A 26,159-nucleotide genomic window follows, 5' to 3' on the forward strand; every position below is an offset into this window, starting at 1 on the left:
AACCTGGACTGGCGATCTGTCTCACACTTGATAATATACATGTTTCGATGCTGTTCTCTCAGATCATCCCACCCTCGCCTTCTCCCACAGAATCCACAAGTCTGTTCTATACATCTGTGTCTCTTTTTCTGTCTTGCATTTCTTATCCATTTGTCTGCTGATGGACATCTAGGTTGCTTCCATGTCTGGCTATTATAAACAGTGCTGCGATGAACATTGGGGTGCACGTGTCTCTTTCAGATCTGGTTTCCTCAGTGTGTATGCCCAGAAGTGGTATTGCTGGGTTATATGGCAGTTCTATTTCTAGTTTTTTAGGACTCTCCACACTGTTCTCCATAGTGGCCATACTAGTTTGCATTCCCACCAACAGTGCAAGAGGGTTCCCTTTTTACACATCTCTTCTTTTTAATATGCTGTCTAGGTTGGTCAAAACTTTTCTTCCAAGGAGTGTCTTTTAATTTCATGGCTGCAGTCACCATCTGTTGTGATTTTGAAGCCCCCCAAAATAAAGTCTGTCACTGTTTCCACTATTTCCCCATCTATTTGCCATGAAGTGATGGGATCAGATGCCATGATCTTAGTTTTCTGAATGTTGAGCTTTAAGCCAACATTTTCACTCTCCTCTTTCACTTTCATCAAGAGGCCCTTTAGTTCTTCTTCACTTTCTGCCATAAGGGTGGTGTCATCTGCATATCTGAGGTTATTGATATTTCTCCCAGCAATCTTGATTCCAACTTGTGCTTCATCCAGCCCAGCGTTTCTCATGATGTACTCTGTATATAAGTTAAATAAGCAGAGTGACAATATACAGCCTTGACGTACTCCCTTCCCAATTTGGAACCAATCTGTTGTTCCATGTCCAGTTCTGTTACTTCCTAACCTGCATACAGAATTCTCAAGAGTCATGTCAGGTGGTCTGGTATTCCTATCTCTTTAAGAATTCTCCAGAGTTTGTTGTGGTCCACATAATCAAAGGCTTTGGCATAGTCAATAAAGCAGAAGTAGATATTTTTCTGGAATTCTCTTGCCAATGGATGTTGGCAATTTGATCTCTGGTTCCTCTGCCTTTTCTAAAACCAGCTTGAACATCTGGAAGTTCATGGTTCACGTATTGTTGAAACCTGGCTTGGAGAATTTTGAGCATTACTTTACCAGTGGGTGAGATGAGTGCAATTGTGCAGTAGTTTGAGCATACTTTGGCATTGCCCTTCTTTGGGATTGGAGTGAAAACTTACCTTTTCCAGTTCTGTTGTGTGTACTTAATATAAATAGAAAAAATATAATCAAGGCAGTTAAAGGAGTTAGAAATGGCATTTCTAGTGGAAAGGCAGCAAAACTAGGAAAGGAAGTTCTATAGCTCACCAATTAATTATTTATTCAATAAAGAAATATTAAAGCTCTTAGGACCATGTTAGTAAAAGATTAGGTAGTAAGGAAATAAAGACTTGGAAAATTTTTTAAAAATTATGTCTCATTTATAATTGTCACAGGCTATACTTAAAAGTCAGTGAATTATTAATTGTCATCATTGAGTTAATTGTGCCAGCATTTGACAGCAGAATGTGAAATGGATCATTTTTGGAAAAACAGAAGTTTAATAACCCTTTGTGACTCATCCATTGTATTTGAACTCAATAATCTCTTCAAAGACATTATACCAAAGTAATATTTCAAGTGATCTTTAAAAAACTAGACATGTAGTTTAAAATAAAAGGAAAAAGTGTGACTATTTTAGTTAAAAGTGAAAACCTTCAATAAGAAGCTTTTCTTCAAGTTCATGTTTTCATTAGGATACAAATGATGATCTCTGACATGAATAGATGGGGCACAGAGAATTGTTAGGGCAGTGAAAATACTTTGGATGATACTATAACAATGGGTATAAGTCCAAGCCCACGGAATGGACAATACCAAGACTGAACCATGGCCTTTGGGTGATGATGCTGTGTAAATATATCTTCACCAATTATAGCAAATGCACCACTCTGGTGGGGGGATGTTGATAACAGGGAGGCTCTGCATGTGTGAAGACAGAGGTTTATGAAAAGCTTTGTGTCTTCTGCTGAATATTACTGTGAGTCTAAAACTGTTCTGAAAATTTCCTTGCTTTGTTTTAAAGGCCAATGGTGAGTCCACCAGAGACTTAAATGCACTGTGATGTCACTTTTCTTTTTTCTTTTAGAAAAGCTGGTTTTCACTAAAAAAAGAAAAGAAAAAAAGAGATGGCCACACAAAAAACAAAACAAAGTTATCATAAATCAAAAAACAAACCAAAACAAAGTAAACATAAATCTAAAAAACAAACAGATCATGATTTCTTCCATAATTGCTATGTCACTAAAATGCAATTAGAAATCTGTGAATGTGGTTCTATAAAAATAGTGGAGACAGCATCAACATTTTTTGGAAAGTTCTTCATTTTAATTACTTCCATGGTGACTTCTATGTCAGATTTCATGTAACACAAACATAAGTAGATTCTTTTTGTGGTAACCAACTAGTTCATTTTTCACAAAATCGGACACAAAAGTTTCTATGAATTCTCAGTAGCTATGGTTTTCTTCTACCAGGGTTCTGACAACCAATTATAGGATGAAACAATCTTGTTTACAAGTAACTTTTGACTGATGACATGTTCTGGAATATGGGACTAGATCCATAAAACAACCTGTTTGTTTCCAACCTCTGTGGGAATGAATGACATCAGTAAACCTGGTTTGAACCTGGTTTACCAGTGTCAGGCTGTTTCATTTAACTCTGCTTCAAAGTACAGGTCCTAATCTACTTTTTCCTCTACCAAACTGCACTACTTGTTGCAAATATGTTGGCACAACCAGACTGGGGTCCTTATTGCTAAAGGTCACTTCCAAAGCTTATGAATTACAGTAAACACCTGACTTCATAGAAAAAAAAGTTAATAAATATATTGATTAAACAGATAATTCTTTCAATAACCAGCAGAAACATGGCTATTGTATAGATAATAAAACTATACCCTAATTGTTCCATTTTCTCTTAAATTCCCATTTTTATATGTATTAGAGATGTAATCCAGCTCTGGTATATAAACATGGGCCAAAACATTTAAAAATTAAATCTGTATAAGAAACAGAAGATATAGGTCCCAGGGTAGGAGGGTGAACACTGATATGAAATAAGCTGTTGAAGTTCTTTGTGACTGGCTTTTCCATCTAAAAAGCAGCAATTTGTGCCTTCACAGAGGTGCAATTTGAGTAAAAAGAATTGATATTTGCAAATGCAAGTTCTGAGGAAAAAAAAATCACAAATTCAAGGTTTGTAATATCATGTAAAATCATCAATATTGCCTACCTATTCTAAGTTGGTTATGTGAAACCTAGAAAAACTCCAAAGTTCTCAAATCAACTATAGAAATTTTGATTTGAAAATTACATAGGTGTTAGCACTGATTTAGAATATAAAGATAATATAAACTATAAATTTAATTGTTTGATTTAAACTGTAAATATAAATTCTGGATCAAATAAAATTTCCTGAGATCTAAAAATTTACTAAGCACAAAATATAGGCACAAGAAGCACAATTCCTAGCTGTCCTCAGGTAACTTATAGTCTACTAGGATAAATAAGAATACTGAATGTTGGGGAATGGAAGTCATCTGAGCAATTAAATTCGTAAGTAAAACAAAAAACCTTAGTGTCAGCTGTCATGAGAAGAAAGACAAAGCAATGCCTATCATGACTGGTACTGGATACAGGTTAGAGCTATCTTCAAGTATTATATCTTGGAAGCAGAAGGGATTTTTTTTTTAAATAAGTTTATCTCCCAGAAGTTAAATACAGTGCAGAAACATTCAATTGATAGATTTAGATAAGAGATTACATTGCTTTTAACATATTTTCAAGTGATATTTGAAATAACCACCCTGACAATTTGCTGAGTATTAAGGTAACTGAAAACTGTTCATATATGAAGGAAAAAAGAAGTAAATTCTCTATTTATTTATTAGAATTTAAGACTGGAATAACCATCACACACTGGAGCACCGTTACGAAGTACAAATGTTGACAAGTAAATGAGGGTAAAAAACATGCACAATGATGTAAAACAATATTAGAATTTCATTTTTCATTCATTTGTAATTTGGGCATCTTTGCTTATTTGATTCTTAGAAAACTAAGGCAAGATTTATGAAAACCAAACAATCTACATGGCTTTTGCAATTAACCTGAAATTCTGCAATACTCTCTATTTTAATTACTCTCTTAAAATCAAACATATTACAACTATTTTGATTTGAGATCGAAGCTGGGCAGTAGGTAAATGCATGTGAAACTCTAGTGTTGATACAAGTAAATCCTAGTCTTGGCTTTCAAATTGTGTATTTTGAGTAAATGGCAATAACAACACAAACCAAATCTTAAAATGGTTTTCTGGTAAAATATTTCATTACATAGTATAGTTCATCTGTGCTACACCCCTTGTTTATCTAATGAAAGTCACACATGCTAGAGAATAACAATAATATTATCTACTGATATTTTAATCACTCTGCTTATCTTTCCCATCCCCACTTCTCCTCCCTATCTCTAAAGACTGTGTTTTAGGGCAGTGTTAGACTAAGAATGATGAGTCCCAAATAATGTTCTAGTCTTTTACAACTAAATAACTCTTTCATATATTATCAAGAGGGCTGTGTTGTGGTCAAATCATGATAGTCAGTTGACCTAATATTTTTCTTCTTTGATATGTTAGCTTCTCTCTGTTGGAAGCAAAGTGAAAACTTGCTTATAGTCTCAGTTCTTTGGAAACTTTCCTGTGAAAGTTTCACAATAATCTAGTTTTAGTTCTGTAAATTGTATATAGGACAGCATTTTTAACCCTGATAAAATTTCAGAGATGACTTTATGATATAATAGTAACAGGAATGAATATAGTTTGAAAATAAAGAAAACATCTCTTAATTGTAAAGAGATTCCATGTATTTTCTTTAAGGATTCTGATGAGGTCTGGCTTCTTGGTTTCATTAGACGGGAATGGGAATCAAAGGGGCTTGACAGTTGGTTGATGTGCACGCCTAGCTACTAAATCACTGCATTCATGCTAAGACCTCCTATGTGCTCCCATTAAATCCCATTCAGCTCGTGAGGTAATATATGTACTGTAGCCTATGTCTGGGTTTTCACTGTTTTTTTTCCCCTCCCCTGTAAAATTCTCACAAACTCAGTCCTCTAGGCTTTCCTTTTAAAGTTTTATATTTACTGTGGTTAGATCTCAAATCACAAATGTTGAGAAGAAAAGAAAGTTGTAGAAACATATTTACACTGTGATATCATACTATATACATTTTTCAAAATATTAAATTATATTTTAAAATACACACCAAATTCATGATGAGAGTTGCCTCTGGGAAGATTCAAGGGTAATAGGATGGAGGTTGATTGTCAAAGAGGACTTCACTTTCACTGTAAAATGTTGTTTTTGTCTTTTCTGAGGCATGTTGTTGTCTTTCGGGAAGGGAGTGAGGTAGTATAGTAGTATCCTTTGAATTTAAACTGCATGGTTTGAAATATAATGAATAAACAGTTAGTGATAGAGTAGCGGTTAAGTATACAGGGTCTGGAGAGAGACTGCCTGCATTTAAATCTGCCACTTATTACATGACCAGGGAAAGGTCAATGAACCTTCTAGTGCCTCAGTTTTTTAATCAATAAAATGGTGTTTAACAATAAATAGTACCTACCTTACTGGCTGGTTGTGAGAAGTAAATGGGAATACAGAGCAAGTATTCAGAATAGTTCTTAGAACATAGTAAGCATTTAATAAATTAATTAGCAATTAATTTTGAATATCTTGCATTTTTTTCTATAGGCTTATCATTTTCAATTAAAAGAACTTTCATGAAGTAGATATATTACTGGATAAATACAGAAATAATGGGCATATAAAACAATTATAGACATGCTTAATTATGTAATGAAGCTGCAGAACGGGACCTTCGGTAATGTTTCCATATTTCACTTCAAGTATTAAGAGGCCACTTCCTTCCAGTTCGCTTTTCTATTCTTTTTCTCTAGGATTCTCAGTAATTCAACTGTCGGATCTTTCCGTCTTTACTTTGCGCAGCATCTTTCTTCTTATTTCTGTGTCTGCATAGTACAACACGAGAAGTTCTGAACACAAGCAGAGCCAGTCTACATTTCTTCTTTTGGCGACAGTAGCTTTACTATTAACTGAAAGGCAGGGTAGATAATGTGACACACGCTTTACTTTCAGCAGACTTGTTAATATCAGCTCTGAATTTTTCATGACGGCTTCAGTAACCTGTAGCCTGGAGCTGAAGCTCTGGGGGTTTCCACCACAAAGAGGTGGATCAGCTGAGCTCTCACTTCCCATCTGGCTCTGGGTGACAGGGACAGTCGGGGGCTGCAGGAAACCTGAAGAAGAAGAAAGCTGATGTGGGACACCCTTTGTAGCGCATCAAAGGCTAAACATGTGCTGTTGTGTGGATGTATCTTTGAGACACTTGTTTATCACTGGCTTCAGAATCTACTTAGCCAATGTGTTTAACGTTAGAGTCACAAGAACAGCTGCCGCCCGTGTAAGTAATACCCTCATACGCAGTGGCATCCTGATTTGCCAAACCAGATTCAGGACCTCTCTCCAGTGAATGTTTTATGTTCTCTGGCATGGTTCTTATTTACCCACACAGGCAGGCGGACACGTGCAGGCACACACACAGATCCACACGATCACAATTTGGAGCTGAAATTGTAAACCATTTTAGCTCCATCCCCAAAGTAACACAATGATCTCAAAGTTCTCACAAAAGCTGGATTTTATGCCTGAAGGTCAAAAACAGAAAGTGTTTTTAAAGATATGGGAGGCTCAAATAGAGTCATATGTGAAAAGTTAATAATAGTAAAAAAAAAAAAACAAGTTTTTAAAGATGAAGTTTGAACATTTATCTTTCTTGAGTCTTGTAGTGTTTCTATCATATTTACTGAAATATATAGTTTCCCTCTAATTTTTAAGAAGTTGGGTCCCTATGTGCTTGATTTTATTTTTAATAACCATAACAATTGAGATTTGCCCTGAACACACCCAATCCACAATTCTTAGAAGGCAGGAGTATTTACAAGCACACCGGGAGGAAGGCGTTCTCTTAATTGCAGTATTTTCTGGTGACACCCTTGTTTCTGCTCTATCAAGAAAGAACTTAAATAAATAATTTCAAGTTTGTACACAGAAAAAAAATTTTTGTAGAGCTAATAACACTCCAGCCTTGATTGAGAAACAATGAAGAAGAGAAAATATGTATGTTGCTACCATGATTTTTTTGGTAATTTTTCATCAGCAGAAACAGGTCAATGTTTTGAGCTAATTTTTACTTTTATTTTCTTCTTAAATTATGTTTCATTATTCCAGTCTGCCACTCCAATATTTCTCTAACTTGTATATGCATTTCACTGTTGCTTTTTTGTATGTGAAAGGGTACCATTTTTAAAAGTTTATTAACATTTACTAGTGTTCTAACCTTTTCAAGGATCTAACAGAAGGGTGACTTTCAATATTAACATTATATTAAGATAGTATAATAAGGTGTACATTTATAGATAAGCATTAATAATCAAAAAAGTTGTACATATTTATTACAACAAACACTTAAAATACTAAGCAGTTAACTTTAATTACAATTATGAACTCAATACACTTTGAAGATATTCTCCAACTATAGTGACTTTGCTGCACAAGCACAGTCCAACATGTTCACAATCTTGTAAAGGATTAGGATTGATGATTCAATAATTTGAAGAGCTTTTCACTCTCTTTTCAAAATTATTTTACTACAAAATAATAATAGAAACTTTAACCACTGAAACCAACCTGTGTTTTACATAGCAAATGGAGAACTGAAGAATATACTTTTAGCTCTTGAATAAAAGTTGGATTCTCTTGGCCATTATCCCTACCTGTTTGGTTATTTTTGCTAAATAACTAATTACACCAAACTTGGTGGTCTAAAACAGTCATTTTATTCTGCTCATGATTTTGTGGATCAAAAATTTTGGAAGAGTTTGGCTGGTCAGTTCTCATTTGGGGTCTCCCATGTGGTTGGATCAGAGGTAGGTGGGGCCAAAGCTATCAAGGCCCCCCTGCGCTGGACATCCAAGGTGGCTCACTCTTGGGCCTGGCACTTGATACTGGCTGCCAACTGGTATCTCAGCTGCCCTGTCAACCTATGCAACACCTAGGCAAGGTCTCCTGAGCACGGCCTTGGCTTCTGCACAGCATAGAGGCCTAAAGATAGCTGAGTTTCTTACATGGCAGCTCACAGTTCCAAACACAAGTGTTCCAGTGACAAAGGTAAAAGCTGCCTTGGAATTCACAAAACAGCACTTCTGCTGAATTGTGCTGATTATGAGTGAGTCTCTAAAGCCACACTGTCCCCTTAAGAGGAGGGAACAGAGTAGGAAGATTGTAAAAGATTTCTGGATATGTTTAAAACTACCGCCCTACCCTCTTTATACTACAGATCATTTGAAAGACAACATGGAAATCCTACATGTTCTCTATGAGCTCTATCAGTTTAATCAATGAAGAGCCAAAATCACCTCAAATACCTTGAAACACCTGTGACAGTTTGCATGTTCCAAAAATGACCATAACAATATTCCTATTCCCACCTGTTCTTTCAGAATCCTGCCAGCTCCCCATCAGGAGGGAGAATCTCTTTCTTCCTTGAAATCAGACAGGCCTTCGTGATAGCTTTGACAAAAGAGACGCAGCAAAACTGACACTGCATGATTTTCTAAGACTGATTCACAAAAGGTGATTTGACTTCCACCTGAGTTTTTCTCTTGGCAATGCTTACCCTGGGGACCCAGTCACCATGTGGTGAGGAAGCCCAAACCAGCTGTGGAGGCATGTCAAGGTGTTCCAGATGAGAGCCTCAGTTGAAGTCCTGAAGTCAACTGTGAGCCTTTAGGTGAGTCCAGCCCGTCTTTCAGTCAGTCTAGATGATGCTAAGTGTAATAGAGATAAGCTACTTCTGCCAAGTCTTTCCCCAGTTGAGATTTATGAGCAAATTAATGTTTTGGAGTGATTTGTCACACAGCGATAGATAAGCGGAATGACTGACTTCTACTTTGCGAGGCAGTACTGCATTGAAACAATAAAAGTAATATCCAATTTGCAAATCAATCTTTGCTTGCTCTCAACAATAAGGAAGAAAATTCATTTCATTAAATGTTTCTTGAAGTCAATAGAAGTAAAGACAGAATGGAATAGTTATCAATTCATAGACCACCAGGCTGGTCCTCAATTACTAAAGAAATCTAATGTGGTGAATTTAGTAGTATTCAAGCTCTATGACACCAACAATAGTTTTGTTTTGTTTTTAATCAGAAACATGACACTACACACCCAGTTAATCAGAGAAAAAGTTCGTTCCTTGAGGAATTGTGTTGTGTGATGCAGCTACAGATAATCACTGATTGAGTTTTTATTATGCTCGAAGTACTGTTTTATGTGCTGGGAATACAGCAGTAAACAAAACAGTTGTCAGTCTCCTCATGGGATTTATATTATAGGAAATGAGTGGAGATAAACAAATAATGAACAAATACAATAAGTTTTACATATATATGTCAGTTGGGGATAAATGGAGGAAAATTCAGAGAAAGAAGATGGCAATCCCAAGGATGGATAGAGAATCATATTTAGGAATGGATAGGGAGAGCCTCACTGACATGATGAGATTTCAACAAAAACCTGAGAAATGAGAGAGGTAGCAAAAATGACTTCTGGGAAAAAATGTTCCAGGCAGAGGGGAGAGAAAGGTCAGAGGCCCCAGAGCAACAGCAGGGTGGTAGAGTCGGGGAGAAGCGAGAAGGCCGGCTTGCTGGAGCCTAACCAAAGAAGATCACATGTGCGTGTGCTAAGTTGCTTTAGTCGTGTCCAACTCTTCGTGACCCTATGGACTATTGTCGGCCAGGCTCCTCTGTCCATGGGATTCTCCAGGCAAGGATACTAGAGTGGGTTGCCATGCCCTCCTCCAGGGGATCTTCCTAACTGAGGGACTGAACCCACACCTTTTCTGTCTCCTGCATTGAAGGGCAGGTTCTTTGCCACTAGTGCCACCTGGGAAGCCCAAAGAACACCACAGTGGGAGATAAAGGAAGGGGAGATGGAATCAGACCATCTAGAGCCTCCTAAGAAATTTAAGAATTGACTCTGCATGAGAAATTAATCTTTTGGAAAGGTTTGAGCAAAAGGCTTATATAATATAATTTAGGTTTAAAAGGAGTCTTCTGGTGGCTGGAATGAGATTACCTAGTAAGTAAAAGAGAGGAATAATCAGACAAATGAAAATAGTGGCTTGGGCAGAGATAATAATGATGGAGTGGTAAAGGGTGATTGAACCAGGATCTATTTTGATGGTGAAAGACCAACAGATTCACTGATGGACTGGATTGGATATGGATATGAGAGAAGAAAAGAAGTCAGGGATAATACAAGATTTTTTTAGAGTGAGCAGCTAGAAGAATGAAGATGCTATTTATTCTGATGGTGGACCCTATGAGAGAAGATGCTTTGGTGGGCAGATCAGAAACTCTTTGGATGTGTTAAGCTTGAGATATCCACTCGGCATCCAGTCAAAGGATAGTTAATTATAGTCTGGAGGTTAGTAGAAACATGGAATTGTCAGTTGGGGAATTTTCACTGATTAGGTGGTTCATCAGGCTGGAAAATTTCGTCAAGGAATCTTCTGCTTTTTATGGGAACTGATGTAAACAGTCATGAACTGATGTCAACAGGCAAAGGATACTAATCCTGATCCACTATTTTATAGATTAGATATACCTGGAAAAAGAATCCCTTATCCTCAAGAAAGATTAAGAGATAATAAAATGACTTAGTAATATTGATTTAGTCTTTGAACTCCACAGCATGGCCTATTTTCAAAATGGCATCCATATCTAGTATTCTCTTTGCCTGAATATAGTCACAATGTAATGCTGTGGAAACAGGACCTCACTGTTAACATGCAATTCAGCTGCTGGAATATATAGTTTGCTTCTCCAACTCTCAAATACAGTGGTTCTCTTGGTAAGTGTATCTACCACAAGTAACATGCCCTGACAGACAACGAGAAAGAAAGCAGAAATTGCAGCTTCCTGAAGTAAGGCAGTGAATGTGCTTATTGGAACATAGTTAAATAGAACACATTACAATCGGAAATATCACCGGTTTGGCCTGATGATAGGTCATCTTCAACTTGCACACACAAGTGCAGTTGTTTGCTACCCAAACCACATTTCTTTTCTAGATTCAACAGTGCAAATTAAACTAGATGATCTAATATAAATTATCTGAGTGCCCAGAGGATAGAAAACACAAGGTTAAAAGTCCCTTTATGATAGAACGTTATCACAGGAGTTCTCTATCAGCCAGCATTTACAAAGAGAGCAACTGTCAGAGAAGTTTAAGAAATGGGAACTGCCAAAGAGATCAGTCTCCTGACTGCTTCCCAATCAGTGGGAAAAACTGCAAGTTGAAGCATAGTATTTTAAAACTCGATGGAGCTAGAACATAATTTCTCAAAGAATCTTTGTTGCTTATACATCTGCTCGCATAGTTGTCTCTTTGTGTCTGGAAAGTTTTTCAGAGTTGCTAGGGTTGCTAGCCCTCACGACGGGGAGGGTGGGCGGAGAAGTGCACATGGACAAATCAAGGTCATTATTAACATTTAACACCCTGAGCGTAAGACTGAGATTCACCTAGCCACATTTCCCTCTCCATTTAGCCCTGGTGGAGCGCAAGAGGGCAATGAATTAAATTTATTCCAGGTGACCTGGGGTTTCAGCTACTGTGACAGAAGCAGCTCTGAAAGAGTGTGCCAGTCTGAGCCTATACTTCATCAACACAAGGAAAATGAGTAAAAGCTAAATACACATACATTTAAAGCCAGCAAGTTCATGGTAGAGCGAGAGAAAGTTTAAGTTTAAAATACAAAATTGGATACTCTTTTTTTTTTGGTCTCAAATTGGATACTCTTACCTGAAAGTTTCAAACTTGTGAACAGGCAGAAATATGTGACATTTCATTGTACCCAGTTTAGAAGGAATACTATGGTAAAAAGCAAATATGTATGTTTATTTTGCCATGCACAAAGCCATGTTATAATTCTATTTAATTATGGCATGGTTTTGTACAAAAGATGCCAACCGCATTATAATAAGAGCCACCAGATGTCACTATTACAGATTATATTCAGCCATAGGCTAATCAGAAAATTTGTTAATTTTCATTACTCAGTTTGAAGAAATTCTAGGTGATAATTTTGCCATCAAAGAAATATTGCACTTAAGCTGTCTTGTAGGGAATTTTTCCCATGGGTCTTAACTTCTCGATAATTCTTTTTGGTTAGGTTAGGCTCCAGACTCCACTAGGGAATAGGAAAGATTCTCCCACCAGGAAGATTTAGCATACATGAGCTGCTGTCAGAGGTTTTCTTTTGAAAGACTTTACACTCAAACAGGACAACTTCTCACCTCCTCAAAAAACTTGAAAAATGGATTGGTTTGAAGGTGGACCAATCATTTCACAGTTCTCTGATTCTTTGATTTCAGCAAGACCAAATATTCAGTAGAGAGCTGGGCTTGGAGCTCTTCCTGCTGTTGGCCTCAATTTACTAAACCAGCTTTTCCTTACAGTGGGTGGTGAGGAAGATGACTAGTTTTCCACATAATTGGTACAGGTTTCCACACTCCAGAACACTCGTTGTTACATAGGCTGGATCAAAGACAAATTGATACAATTTGAACAAAATTTTACCTATTCTATGTATCTTATATATAGGCTATGTTTCCCTTTACACAGTAGCCCTATGTAGACAAAGCTCCTACCTATTTAGTCTGAGTCAAATAAAGGATTTATAATGAGAACTTCAGTCTAGGAAGAACATTAATGAGAGATTCTGGAGTATACTAGAGTTTGGGACATCTGGCAATTCACATCCTATAGAGGAGAATTTATACTATTTATAAATAGAGGCTTATTTAATGACATGATTGTGATATGTTCTAAACCCAGGTTGACTGATTAAAATAAAGATCTCACAGGACCTCAGATGCAGGACCATTTTAAGGAACTCCCCCCTCCTCTTTTTTTAAAGAAAGGACCATGGACAATATATGGAAAAAGATTTCATGTCTTTATAAGTACTCATTAAATCTCATGAAACTTATGTTGCTATGCTGCCATAGATCAGTAAAATCTATATAGGAAAGAAAGAAAAAGTCCAGGAAAGTTTTGAGAAGTGAAAATGCCCCTCTCTGACATAGAAACAAGTAGCAACAGCCACAAACCTGTCTGTGTGCTTATGCCATTGTGGAATGTTGTTCAACATATGGAGAGCTTGGCCCTCTCGCTGTCAGCCCAGGGCAAGGGATGAATTATCCAGGTAAAATCAAGTTCCTTCTTCAATAGCAAAATATTTTCCCCATGAGATGTCTAGTAGTTCAGGCAAAAAGCTGTTGTGCAAAGAAACTGGGCTGATGTTGTTATATACGATTTTTAAAATAAGTTCTACTAGCAGTTAAAAAGAAAACAGGGTAGGTGGACTTATGATTTTTCTTAGAAACATTATCATGAGGAATGTTAGTAAAAAAATCTCCCACTCTAGTCTTCTTTATTTCAAGAAATAAAGGCAGTAAAGAGAAGGAAGAATCCACCAGAGTGTACCCTTTTCTTTTCTTTTCTTGAAAGTCTTCTAAGCCAGCTATGCTTAAATTCCCCAAATAATTATTTTCAAAATTCAGTAATCAGGAACTGGGATAGATATAAAATTACTGACCTACTTCTATTTCTTTGGGTTTCCATCTTTTCACTGGGGGGATAGAGGAAGCAAGGAGAGCAATTTAAAAAGGGACAAATGTCTCTGATCTCACTTGCATTTCCCAATGTCTTTTTGATTGTAGCTGTTGTTTTGTTCAGACCTAGTCTCAATTTGTCACTGATTGTGACAAGTTAGGAAGAATTTAGAAGCCTGGAAATTAAGCTGAAATGCTTCCCAGATTAACATCTGCTTTGCTCTTAGGAGATAAATTTCCTTGCAGAGAATAAGTCACTTTATAGCCAAATCCTTTCCATTTTTACATCGGTTCCTTGGTGGGTGCATGCTCAGTCATGTCTTACTCTTTGCAACCCCATGGACTATAGCCCACCAGGCTCCTCTGTCCATGGGATTTTCCAGGCAAGAATACTGGAGTGGGTTATCATTTCCTTCTCGAGCAGATCTTCCCAACCGAGAACTGAGCCCGTCTCCTGAACTGGCAGGCGGATTTATTACCACTGAACCACCTAAGAAGCCCCATCTTGCTTGTTACAAAACACAAAATCAAATGTGTATCTAGTCATTAAATTGTACTTGTTTTATCTTATTATGTCCTCTCAGCTGTCTTTGCTGTGCTTTTCCATCGGTCTCCAAATCATAATAAGGGCTTCTTCAGTAGCTCAGTTGGTAAAGAATCTGCCTGCAGTGCAGGAGACCCAGGTTCAATCCCTGGGTTGGGAAGATCCCCTGAAGAAGGAACTTCTTGCCTGGAAAATCCCATAAGCAGAGGATCCCGGCAGGCTAAAGTCCACGGAGTCGCAAGAGTCGGACAAGACTTAGCAACTAAACTGAAAATCTAGTTCCACACTCTGCTCATTTCCTTGAAACTCACATCTACCTTTGAGTTATAAATGCAGATTGACAAGACAGAATAAAGAAAAGGGAAAACCTTTAAAAGATTTCATCTACAGGTAAGAATGGACACTGAGGATATTCTGCTGTGCACATGTTTGCATATATTAGATTCCTGCAAACCATCTCAGTTCAATTGGTAATTCAAATTTAAAATTTTCCACGTGATTCCATTTGTAATGGAATTTCAGCAAGTACAAGATTAAAGTACTTTATTAGTTATATAATTATCATCCACTGTTTATTTTCCCAAAACTCTTGATTACAACAAAACTATCCCAAAATATCATACTGGTAAAAGTATTCCTCATCTAAACTCATTGTAAACATCTAGTTCCTTGTGGTTTAGAAACACAGTCTGTTGCCCACTTTGTGAACCAGTTCTTGTTCAAAAATCTCTTTGTTGCTATAGGAGGCTGTTTTGTTTTTTTTTTTTTTTTTTTCCCCAGTTGTCTGTTACTAACATCTTCATTTTGCTTCTAGGATTAAACTACAGTGATGCTAGAAACTCTAAATAGATGGATACTGCACAGCAATGGAGTTCGGAGTCTCTTGCTACCTATGCAGTTTTATTTCTGGCATCAGTTTGCTGAGGGGAGCTGATGGAGATTACTGGTGGGGAAAGACTGATTGCCCCCTCCCAGATCACTCACTAGATTAACATTAATTCATTTCAATGTATGACAAAAACCACTACAATATTGTAAAGTAATTAGCCTCCAACTAATAAAAATAAATGAAATAAATAAATAAATAAATAAATAAAAGCACAAAAAAAAAAAAGAATCAATAACATAATTAACAAAAAAAAAGAAAAAAGAAAAAAGAAGGCTGTGTCTACACTTTGGAGTAAGCAATCTGTTTGTATATTCACCAAATAAAAGGGTGTTAGGTAAGAAAAAGGCAGAAACTAACACACTGAAAATCACGAGTGCCCAGATTCCAAACTGCTCTAACAGATTTCAGGCCATCACTAACCCCCCTCGAAAGGAAAATTCTAGGATTTGTGATGAAGCAGGAGCAGCTCGATCTAAAATCCCAACTTGTGTCCCTTGCTTTCACCTGTCCGTTGGGAATTCCTAACTAATTTCATCTGCTGCCATTATGACGGCCACTGGTAGAGATGGGGGAGGGTACTGATCCCCACCAACCTTTGAATTCCTTACAACACATCTGAGGCCAAGATGGATCATTCGAGTATATAATTATCCAAGGCTAGAAGAATCTTAAAAGTGGGATAAAATGGCACGATCCAAGGTAGTCTTTAAAAGATGTTACCTATTTGTAGGTTTGAGGTTTTTATTCAGTTGTGCTGTGTAATATAGTAGCTGTTAGCCACAAGTGATAGTTCAGTTCAGTTCAGTCGCTCAGTCATGTCTGACTCTGCAACCCCATGGACCGCAGCACTCCAGGCCTCCCTGTCCATCACCAACTCCCGGAGTTTACCCAAACTCATTTCCTTTGAGTTGGTCATGCCATCCAACCATCTCATCCTCTGTCATCCCCTTCTCCTGCCTTCAATCTTTCCCAGCACCAGGGTCTTTTCAAATGAGTCAGCTCTTCACATCAGATGGCCAAAATATTGGAGTTTCAGCTTTAACATCAGTCCTTCCAATGAACACTCAGGACTGATCTCCTACAATTAAGCACTTAAAATAAATGCAGTCCTAACTGACATGGCTGAAAGTATAAAATGTACACACTGGATTTCAAAGACTTAATACAAAAAAAAGTAAAATAATTTTTATATTGATTACATATTAAAATAATACTTTGGACACATTAAGTAGATTAAATAAAATATACTATTAAAATCATTTTCATCTGTTACTTTTACTGTAGAGAAATTGTAATCATTTTTGTTTATTTAAGAAAAGAAATACTTTTCTAACATTTAATCACTAAAAATATCAGTTTTTTACTGTAAAAAGTAATTACTAGAAAATTTTGCATATACAATTTATAGTACATTTCTTTTGGACAGTGCTTTATTTTTTTTTTTTTTTTATTAGTTGGAGGCTAATTACTTTACATCATTACAGTAGTTTTTGTCATACATTGAAATGAATCAGCCATGGATTTACATGTATTCCCCATCCCAGTCCCCCCTCCCACCTCCCTCTCCACCCGATCCCTCTGGGTCTTCCCAGTGCACCAGGCCCGAGCACTTGTCTCATGTACCCAACCTGGGCTGGTGATCTGTTTCACCCTAGATAATATACATGTTTCAATGTTGTTCTAGCAATGTCTTTGTCTTACTCCCAACCTGCTGCCTTTGCAGAAACTTTTAGCAATGTATTGGCTTAGGGTGGGAATTTTGAATGTACACAGACCTGAGTTTATACCCCAGTTCTCTGCTACTGGGCTTCCCAGATGGTACTCATGGTGAAGAATCCTCCTGCCAATACAGGAGATGCAAGAAATGCAGGTTCAATTCTTGGGTTGGGAAGATTCCCTGGAGAAGAAAAGGGCTACCTACTCCAGTATTCTTGCCTGGAGAATCCCATGGACACAGGAGCCTAGAGGGCTACAGCACAACTGAGCATACACACACACTCTCCACTTAATACCTGAGTGACTTTGGACGTATTACTTAGACCCTCTGTCTCAACTGTCTCAGCTACAAAATAAGGATAATAATATAGAATCCACCTGCATTATATGGTTGCTGTGAAGATTACATGAGACTAAATTTATTTGCCTCACATAAAAAATCACTTAGTTATGACTAGTGTTATTTATACTCTTTTTTAAAATTAATTTTTATTGGATTATAGTTGATTTACAATGTTGTGTTAATTTCAGGTGTACAACAAGGTGAATCAGTTATACATGTAAAAATCATCTTATATTGAAGAGGGAATTTGACAAAATATCATCAATTAAAGAGACTAAATATTTCATTTTAAAATGGTCTTGTTTTTGTTTTTTAATGGAATTTCTGAAATAGATCAGTATTCAAAATCAGAATCAACATAAAGAATGCTTATGACAGGAAATATTATTTTACCCTTATAGAAACAAAACAAAGCAAAATGATGGCAGATCTGCATTTGGAACAGTGCATGCAATGTTGTTTGCCAAGCCTAGAGCAAGTGTAAGAGAGTATTAAGCTCATAGCCACTGAAATGATCAAGAAAAGATGGTAATGATAACCCTGTATGTGAGACAGCAAAAGAGACATAGATGTAGTGAACAGTCTTTTGGACTCTGTGGGAGAGGGTGAGGGAGGGATGATATGGGAGAATGGCATTGAAACATGTAAATTATCATACGTGAAACAAATTGCCAGTCCAGGTTGGATGCATGAGACAGGGTGCTCGGGGCTGGTGCACTGGGATGACCCAGAGGGATGGGATGGGGAGGGAGGTAGGAGGGGGGTTCAGGATGGGGACCACATGTACACCCGTGGTGGATTCAAGTCAATGTATGGCAAAACCAATACAATATTGTAAAAAGTTAAATAAATAAAAGAAAGAAAAACCAACCAGTATTGGAACAGAAAACCTGTGAAGGTGATAATTAAATAGCAGAGGCGCAGGCTTGAGTATGACTAAGGACATCACTTTGCTTACTAAAATCCTAAATTCTAAAACTAGTACACAACTCTAGAACTTGAAAAAGGCACTTTATTGCATTTAAATATTAGTATTAAATGAGGTACTACTTTATTGGATAAGCTTTCCTCATAGCTCAGTTGGTAAAGAATCTGCCTGCAATGCAGGAGACCCCAGTTTGATTCCTGGGTTGGGAAGATCTGCTGGAGAAGGGATAGGTTACCCAGTCTGTATTCTTGGGCTTCTCTGTGACTCAGCTGGTAAAGAATTCGCCTGCAATGTGGGAGACCTGGGTTCAATCCCTGGGCTGGGAAGATCCCCTGGAGAAGGGAAAGGCTACCCACTCCAGTATTCTGGCTCAGAGAATTCCATGGACTCTATAGGCCATGGGGTTGCAAAGAGTCGGACATGACTGAGCAACTTTCATTCACTTTATTGGATACATTGCTCCAAGGATATAATACAGAAAATAAAGTTTGGAAAGGAGTTTAAACAAATTGATGGATGCTTAAGTAGGATTTTTAAATGCAAAGTAGAGATACATTGGAACTTGCCTAGAAGGTTGCTATGAAAGTGAGAAAAGTGTTAGTCACTTGGTAGTGTCCGACTCTGCGACCCCATGGGCTGCCAGGCTCCTCTGTCCATGGGATTTTCCAGGCAAGAATACTGGAGCGGGTTGCCATTTGCTTCTCCAGGGGATCTTTCTGACCCAGGGATCAAACCTGGGTCTCCTGCAGTGCAGGCAGATTCTTTACCATCTGAGCCATGTCTAGAAGGCTGCTACCCCCTCCTGCTTAAAACATGCTTTTGTGTCATTATTAGTGTTACAAAGGCTCCTGTCTTGGAGTATGGACAGAAACTTCCTAGTTAACCATAACAGAAGAGACAGAAAGCAGGTATTCAGACCTTAAAGTAGACTTATTAGAGAGTTAGCCACTTGGCTGCAGGAATGAAGAAGAAATGCAGTTCAGCAACAGATTGGGGTTGACATGGATGTTGCAGAGGCCACCAGGTGGGATGTTTTAAGTGGTGTAACACACTTTTCCCTGCAGGCAGGTAGGGCCCAGGGGCAGAATATCCAGGAGAAGCCTACTGGAATCCAAGTCAGGAGCCAGCGGTGGTTAGATGGGAGCGTCATGACATCATGCCCGCTGGTCAGGGACTGACGCCAGGTTCTTCACAGAGTATGAGAGGAGGAGAGTAAGGCTGGTAGGAGTAAGGAAGAGGATCAATCCTAAGTGGTTGTTCCGCTAGTCTAGTGGTTCTCAACTGAGAGTGACTTGCCCCCTGGGACATTTGGCAATGTGTGGAGACATTTTACATTGTCACACTTGGGGTGGGGGATGGGTAAAACTGGCCTAAATGGCCAGTGGGTAGAGGCCTAAATGCATTGGACAGCCCCCACCACCAATGGCCATCTGGCCCAAAATGTCAACTAGTAGTAGTGCCAGCTGCTACTCTAGACAGACTTCCCAGACAAAACTCGGATGGAGAATGATAACACTCAAGTCCAAACTGGGTTATAAGTTGGGAACGGGGTGCTGGAGGGAACTTGACTAAAAGGGAGGTCAGGACCAGCCTTGAAAGAGTTATGACTCGATACAACATCCCCAGGTTTTAGGCCACAACTCCTATGAGGCAGTGTAGTATAGAGGGGAAAAGGACACCGACACCCAACTATAAGTCTCCATGGTTCAAAACAAGTTTTGTAAGCCTGACTTCCTTTTGTGTAAAATTAACATAACAGTTTCAAATCTGAGGGATATTGTGAAGGTCCCGTAAGGTAGTATAGCTAAAATGCCTACCACAGGACTTAGAACATCATGGTGCTAGAAGGGCAAGAAAGTTGCTGCACCTAACATATTAATACAGAAATTATATATTCCCTTGGCAAAGCAACCAAATAGTCTGTGTCCAAATCTCCTGGACACTTATAAATATTCACACTCATCTTATCTGGCCTCTCAGCAGTACTTACTATTGCAGTTGCCACGCAACTGTGACTACTCCCTTATCTGATTTCCCAACTAGACTCACAGAAGCTCCATAGATGCGGGAATGGCGTCTGTCTCATTTACTTGCAACCTCACTGCCCAGCACATAAATAAACAGAAATGTTTCTGATAAATAAATGATAAAACCTAGTTAAATAACCTCTAGCAACCAGAAGTCAGGGGCGCTATTGATTATATATTTTGCAGAATTATTTTATGATGCCTACAAGCATCAGAAAGTTCTAGGTCAATCTCAATTAATTAATCAATGACTCCATTCCACTTTAATTGTGGAGCCCACTGAATTGAATGCATATGCCCCGGAAATTCTCTAGGAAACAGAGCTGTACCCATAGAGACTCTCTGCTTTTCAGATCAATAATTCTAAACACTAGAGAGAGTTGGGGAGATGGATACTCAGTTCTCATTCTCAAAGAAAAACACATGGTCCTGCATGTTTGGATCTATAGCAGTGCCATATTCAGCCTGACTGTCTTAAATGCTTGACACCATGCCAGGCATGGAGTAGGTACCATAAACATTTGTTTTAATAACATTTAGTAACATTTGTTATTAAAAACTCAGAATATATTCAAATACTTTCTTCATAGAGTTTTAGAGATATTTCTTATTTTCCTATATTCCTAAGCTAAAACGCACAGAAGACATAGCTTCTTATCAAATTTAATATGACATTTCCAAAGCTCCTAGGTACTGTGATAGCAAATTTATTTAAATTATTGTAAGGATGTCAATTGTGTATGCAAATTTAAGACATTTAATCTTTAAATTTATTGCATTAAATTTGTAGTTAAGTAATTGAATATTACTATGCATTATCAGATTTAATTGCTTTTTTTTCCCTTGTGAGGTCAGTAAACCTAAATCTAGACCATAAAATTGTCATCAATGAATAAGTACTGATTTATATCTATATCTATCTCTCTCTATATATATATATGTATATATAAATGATTCCTGAATCCATATTACCTTGGAAGAATGTGTATCCTTGCATAAAGAAATGTTTTAATAAAAAAGGAGTAACAGATATATAAAAGTTACTTCTACATTTAAAGCAGCAGTTTGATTACCATTAAATCATCTTTCTATACAAGTAGAAAGTAAAAGATTAGAAACTTTTAGTTAAGTTTTAAGAAAGTTTTTTAAAAAGCATTATCATAACTCATTTGTTGAACCTTTTATTTTACAAACACTCATTCATTACATAATTTTAGACATTTAATATGGAGACAATTCCTTATTAACTAAAATTGAACCACTGTATTATTTTAAACATCTTTGTTTTTTGTTTTTAAGGAGAAGTTTGTGAGTTGGACGGAGTTAAAATGAGACAAGTTGTGAAATATGGTGCTCAATATTCTAAAGAAATACATAATTAAAGCTGATAAGATTAAAATCATTTTCCATTGTAGCTGTTCATATGCCATATGTTAAGGAGTTCCCTATAGTGGAACACATAGTTTAAAAGAAGTTTGTATCTTATTACAACCCTCTTAAAGTTTTCATTTAACAAGCAAACAAATAAAATGATATCTGATGCTTGAATTAAAGGTCAATGAGACAGTGAAGGCCCGTGGGTCAAGCACAAAGAAGTCCCAGTGAAGTTGAACTTCACTGGTCTGAGTCTAACTCGCCGTACATAACCATAGTTAGCATACGCTTTCTACACAGTTGGTAGCAATCAGATACATATTTAATGTGGTTTCATTATATCCTATAAATGCTGGCAATAGAATAATCTCCCCAGGGTATTTGGTGGATAATAGAAAAGAGAAAATGATGAGCACGTTTAGCACATGCACCCACAACCTCACGATGAAAGGCACTGTTTCCCCCATACAGCACCTGTTGTCATAGCTGCTTTAATTACTTTTCATTGTAGTCAGCAGCCTGAAATATTTATCATGGAGCCTATAATTTCCCAAATCCAAAACTGACATCTACCCAAGCAACTACAGGAACTGAATTTTACTCACTCCTCCTGCCTCTATGCTTAACTTGCAACCTCAAAAGCGCTAAACAAAACATTTTCAAGGGAGACCCCGTGCAGTGCAAGATTACTAAACGCTTACACAACATTCAAAAGGCAGCATATCTTATCACATTTTGATTGAGATAAATACAGAAATCATTTCATTATTAAATATTAAAGTAGTCAATGTGCTAAAATAAAAAGCAAATTTAAAGATTTCTGTAAATAGGTATCAACTAAGATCATATTCAGTCAACACTTCTAGGATTTATTCTCCCAATCAGTTTACTATAAAATTAGGCTTGATTTCTGCACCTCTCTCTCCAGCGAATTATTGGTTATAAATCCCATGCTCTGGCTATATTCTTTTGATTGTGAAATATGTTGTGATAGAGAATAAGGTTTTGTTGTTTATTTATTTAATAAATTTAAATAAATTAGCAGCTGTAATGCTAATATGAATGTTAACTCATTTAATCTTAATAACAGACCTATCAGATAGCAATTATTAGTTTCCTTATGTTATAACTGAAAACATTGAAGCACAGAAATATGGAGTGATTTGCCCACAGTCACTAACACCAGTTACTGGCAGATCAGGGATTCAAACTCAGATAGTTTAGCTCCAGAATCTGTTAACGTCTACACACTAAAAGCCGATTTCATTTCCCAGGAAGGTCCTTATGAATAGAAAAATAACATCATATAAACCTCATTAATTCAGTGTGTAAGAAGATAATTTCTAACACTTGGATTAGCGTAATCCAGAGTCAAATGTATTTTGCATAGCAACCAAGTAAATATTCATATCCACATACCGACACAAACAGAACCAATGCAAAAGTTTCACCAGTTAAGATTACCCTTACTACATACATACTGTATTTCATTTTTTAAATGTTGCTTATGACCAAGTAATTTGTTTTCACAACGTGCTAACAGAGTGGTTCTCATACTAAGTTATTCATTAAAATTGTCTGTAGAGATTTTAATACTAAGGAATGTGTGAGGCCCACTCCAATCAATTAATTTAGAATCTCTGCTGAAAGCTTCTTAAAAGCTATACAGGTGATACCAAGAAGCTGCCACTGTTGAGAATTTCTGCACTAGTGAATCACATATATTTAATGTGAAACACATTGGAGTAGACGAAACTGACAAGATATAGTGTTATTACCTCCAGTTGAATACAGGTCTTTCGTGTGGCAGGACTGTTGGATTATTTTACATTAGCATTCATTTTGTGCCTGTAAAGACCTATTAACTTCTTGAGGAGGTGTTAAAATATTTTCACAAGTAGCTTAATATTCCTTCTTTAACGTTATTTATACTGTTATCACCTAACAACCTTTTGTCATTGACAACCTTAAACATATTTAAAGCCAGGACACACCTAACTGTTACCATTAGTGGATTTTGAATCAACAAGATCTTATTTTAAATGGGCGGTTAAATTGTGAAAAGAAAACAGTGGCCCTTTGACCAAGATTAAGATAAATAATTTTTTAGCTCGACACAAAACATGCTGCCTGGTTAAATTCTATACCCATATTTCCCTCCTTTTATTCCCATCCTTTCTCCCCTAAATCTTGTGATTGTCTACAAGTGAAAAATTAATATTACAAACTGAGGTTTAGAGTTTGAGCAATGAACTGCTTTATTGGAAAAAGTGCTGCAGCTGCCAAGTTTGATGTGCTTATAACAAACTAGTTCTGAAAAGATGTGACCAGGGTGTGCCGCTGCAGCGTGATGGAAACAGAGGTCACCTCACCTTGGGCTGAAGTGGAAGGAAGCCACAGACGCATGGGGAAGATGGCTAAAATGGCACAGATCGGAACAAGATTTTGTTTGCCTCAATGGATACAGGTCCCAGATGTGTTAACATGATTTTATTTTTTGTTTTTGATGTCCTGTCATTGGTTTTTTTTTTATTATTTTGGTTTATTGTTTTGAACCTCAACTGGCAATACTTAAATTTTTCCAGTCAGCATTCTTCTGTGTTCTCTAACAGTGAATGTTCCAAGTTTATAATTCTCATCAACTTTAAACTGACTATATTAACTTCACCTCCCCAGATAAAACAATGGCCACCACTGGCCTCCGTTTTCAGCCTCCTCCATCTCAAAATTTCACTTTTACTCACTTCCCGGCTCTCCTCCTCCTTAAATTTCATTCAGTCCATGTGAGGCTCAAATGAGCCTTTTTCTTAAAATCGTCCATAACTTCTGACTTGCCAAGTTCAGCATCCTATTTTCAGTGGTACCTCTCTTTGGCATAGTGTAATTAATTATCAGCTCTTCTAATGTCTAGTTTTTATCAATTGTCTTGATCTGAGCTAAAAATTTCCTTCACCTCAATCTACAAAGAAAGGGTTTGGTTAGCAGTAAAAATACCAAATGTAAGGATATTTTAAACCTACTGAATTACCACAGAGGGGCTTTCCTTGTAGCTCAGCAGGTAAAGAATCTTCCTGCTGTGCAGGAGACTCCGGGTTTGATCCCTGGGTTGGGAAGATCCCCTGGAGAAGGAAATGGCAACACACTCCAGTATTCTTGCCTGGAAAATCCCATGAGCAGAGAAGCCTAGAGGGCTACAGTCTAAGGGGTCACAACAGTCAGACACAACTTAGCGAATAAGACATCAGCAATTACCACAACTATTTTTATGACTTTAACACACTACTTCTGTATCAAGATGAGGGCTACTGATAATGCCTCAGAACACCAAAACAATTTTCTGGAAGGGTCTTTCTTTAGAAGGTTTCATTAGCATTATTACAAGTGGTGGTAAGTCCTTGAAAGTCAGAGCACTGCTTTTCTTCTAAGTATTTCTTTATTACGGGCCTTGCCGATAACTAGTCCATGTCAACAACGTTTACCTGCATTTACAAATGTCAAGCTTTTAAATAGAACCACTTGGCATTTAAAGAATTATTCCAAGTAGGAATAAATTTATTTTATGTTTCTTCTCTAATCTACATGGTGAAAGATAAGAGACATCTTTCAGAGGATCCCCAAATATGTGTGAAATTTTGTATCAACTACTGCCCTGAAGAGGGGGGCTACAGCTAATTTTTTTCCTGACTGACAAGTCTAAATCACCTCCCCAAACTTGAATATACTTGGAGAGGGAGAAAAAAAGGGGGGGAATCACCAGGTGAGCCAGGTTGTTCTGTTTTTTTTATGTTTGCCAGGTTTGTGAGGATAGGGTGAGGTCCTCTAAAGTCAATAAGAGTCTATATTAAGGCAGCAAGAAGGTACATGTTGTGCTTCCTTCTATTGTGAGTTTACACTCACACAATTCTCTTCTCTAATCCCAGAGTAGCTCTAAGCAAAACTGGAGCCATGTGGGACCTCTAGGCGTTATCTAACGCCTCTGAAACATCTGGAAACGCTTGGCAAGACTGTGGGACACTAAGAGAATCCGGGTTTCTTCCTACCAGCCCCCACGGTTGTCTATGGTTGTGGTCACCCAGATCACTACCCTTTAGATCAACGCCTCTATTCACACACGTTTGGGGATTTTCCTTTGCTAGGAGTGGATTTCTTCATTCACCTCACTTCTGATGACAGAGCTGATAAGGATGTAAAGACCTTAGAGAATATGTGGCAATTGATGCTCCGTTCTGCAAACCAGGACTGAAAATAAACTAGGAGGGCACAATAACAGTAAAACTGATCTGGTTTTACTGTTTTAACAGATAATGTAACAGACACAGGAGAGTGATCCATTTCTTTAGTGCACACTGACAATAGCAGCAGTATAACTGCAAATTGACAATTAGGTTTATTTTATTTGCCCTACTTTGTAGTGGCTTCAGTTATTTTACTTTGGCATTGTTTTGATTTGGATTTTAACCTCAAATTAAGTCAAATTAAAAA

At 37.4% G+C, this 26,159-nt stretch overlaps 1 long non-coding RNA gene across 1 annotated transcript; it reads right to left on the minus strand.

Moving 5' to 3' along the window:
• Window positions 1-4,535: 4,535 nt before the first annotated feature.
• Window positions 4,536-13,604, minus strand: LOC139030265 (uncharacterized). The gene is made up of 3 exons (XR_011482575.1): window positions 13,353-13,604; window positions 12,537-12,777; window positions 4,536-6,416 (listed from the first exon to the last, which is right to left on the minus strand). It is a non-coding gene; the product is annotated as an uncharacterized lncRNA (long non-coding RNA).
• Between the last annotated feature and the right edge of the window lie 12,555 nt (window positions 13,605-26,159).

Source organism: Odocoileus virginianus, chromosome 21 (genome assembly GCF_023699985.2).
Source record: "Odocoileus virginianus isolate 20LAN1187 ecotype Illinois chromosome 21, Ovbor_1.2, whole genome shotgun sequence".
Taxonomy (NCBI): Eukaryota; Metazoa; Chordata; class Mammalia; order Artiodactyla; family Cervidae; genus Odocoileus; species Odocoileus virginianus.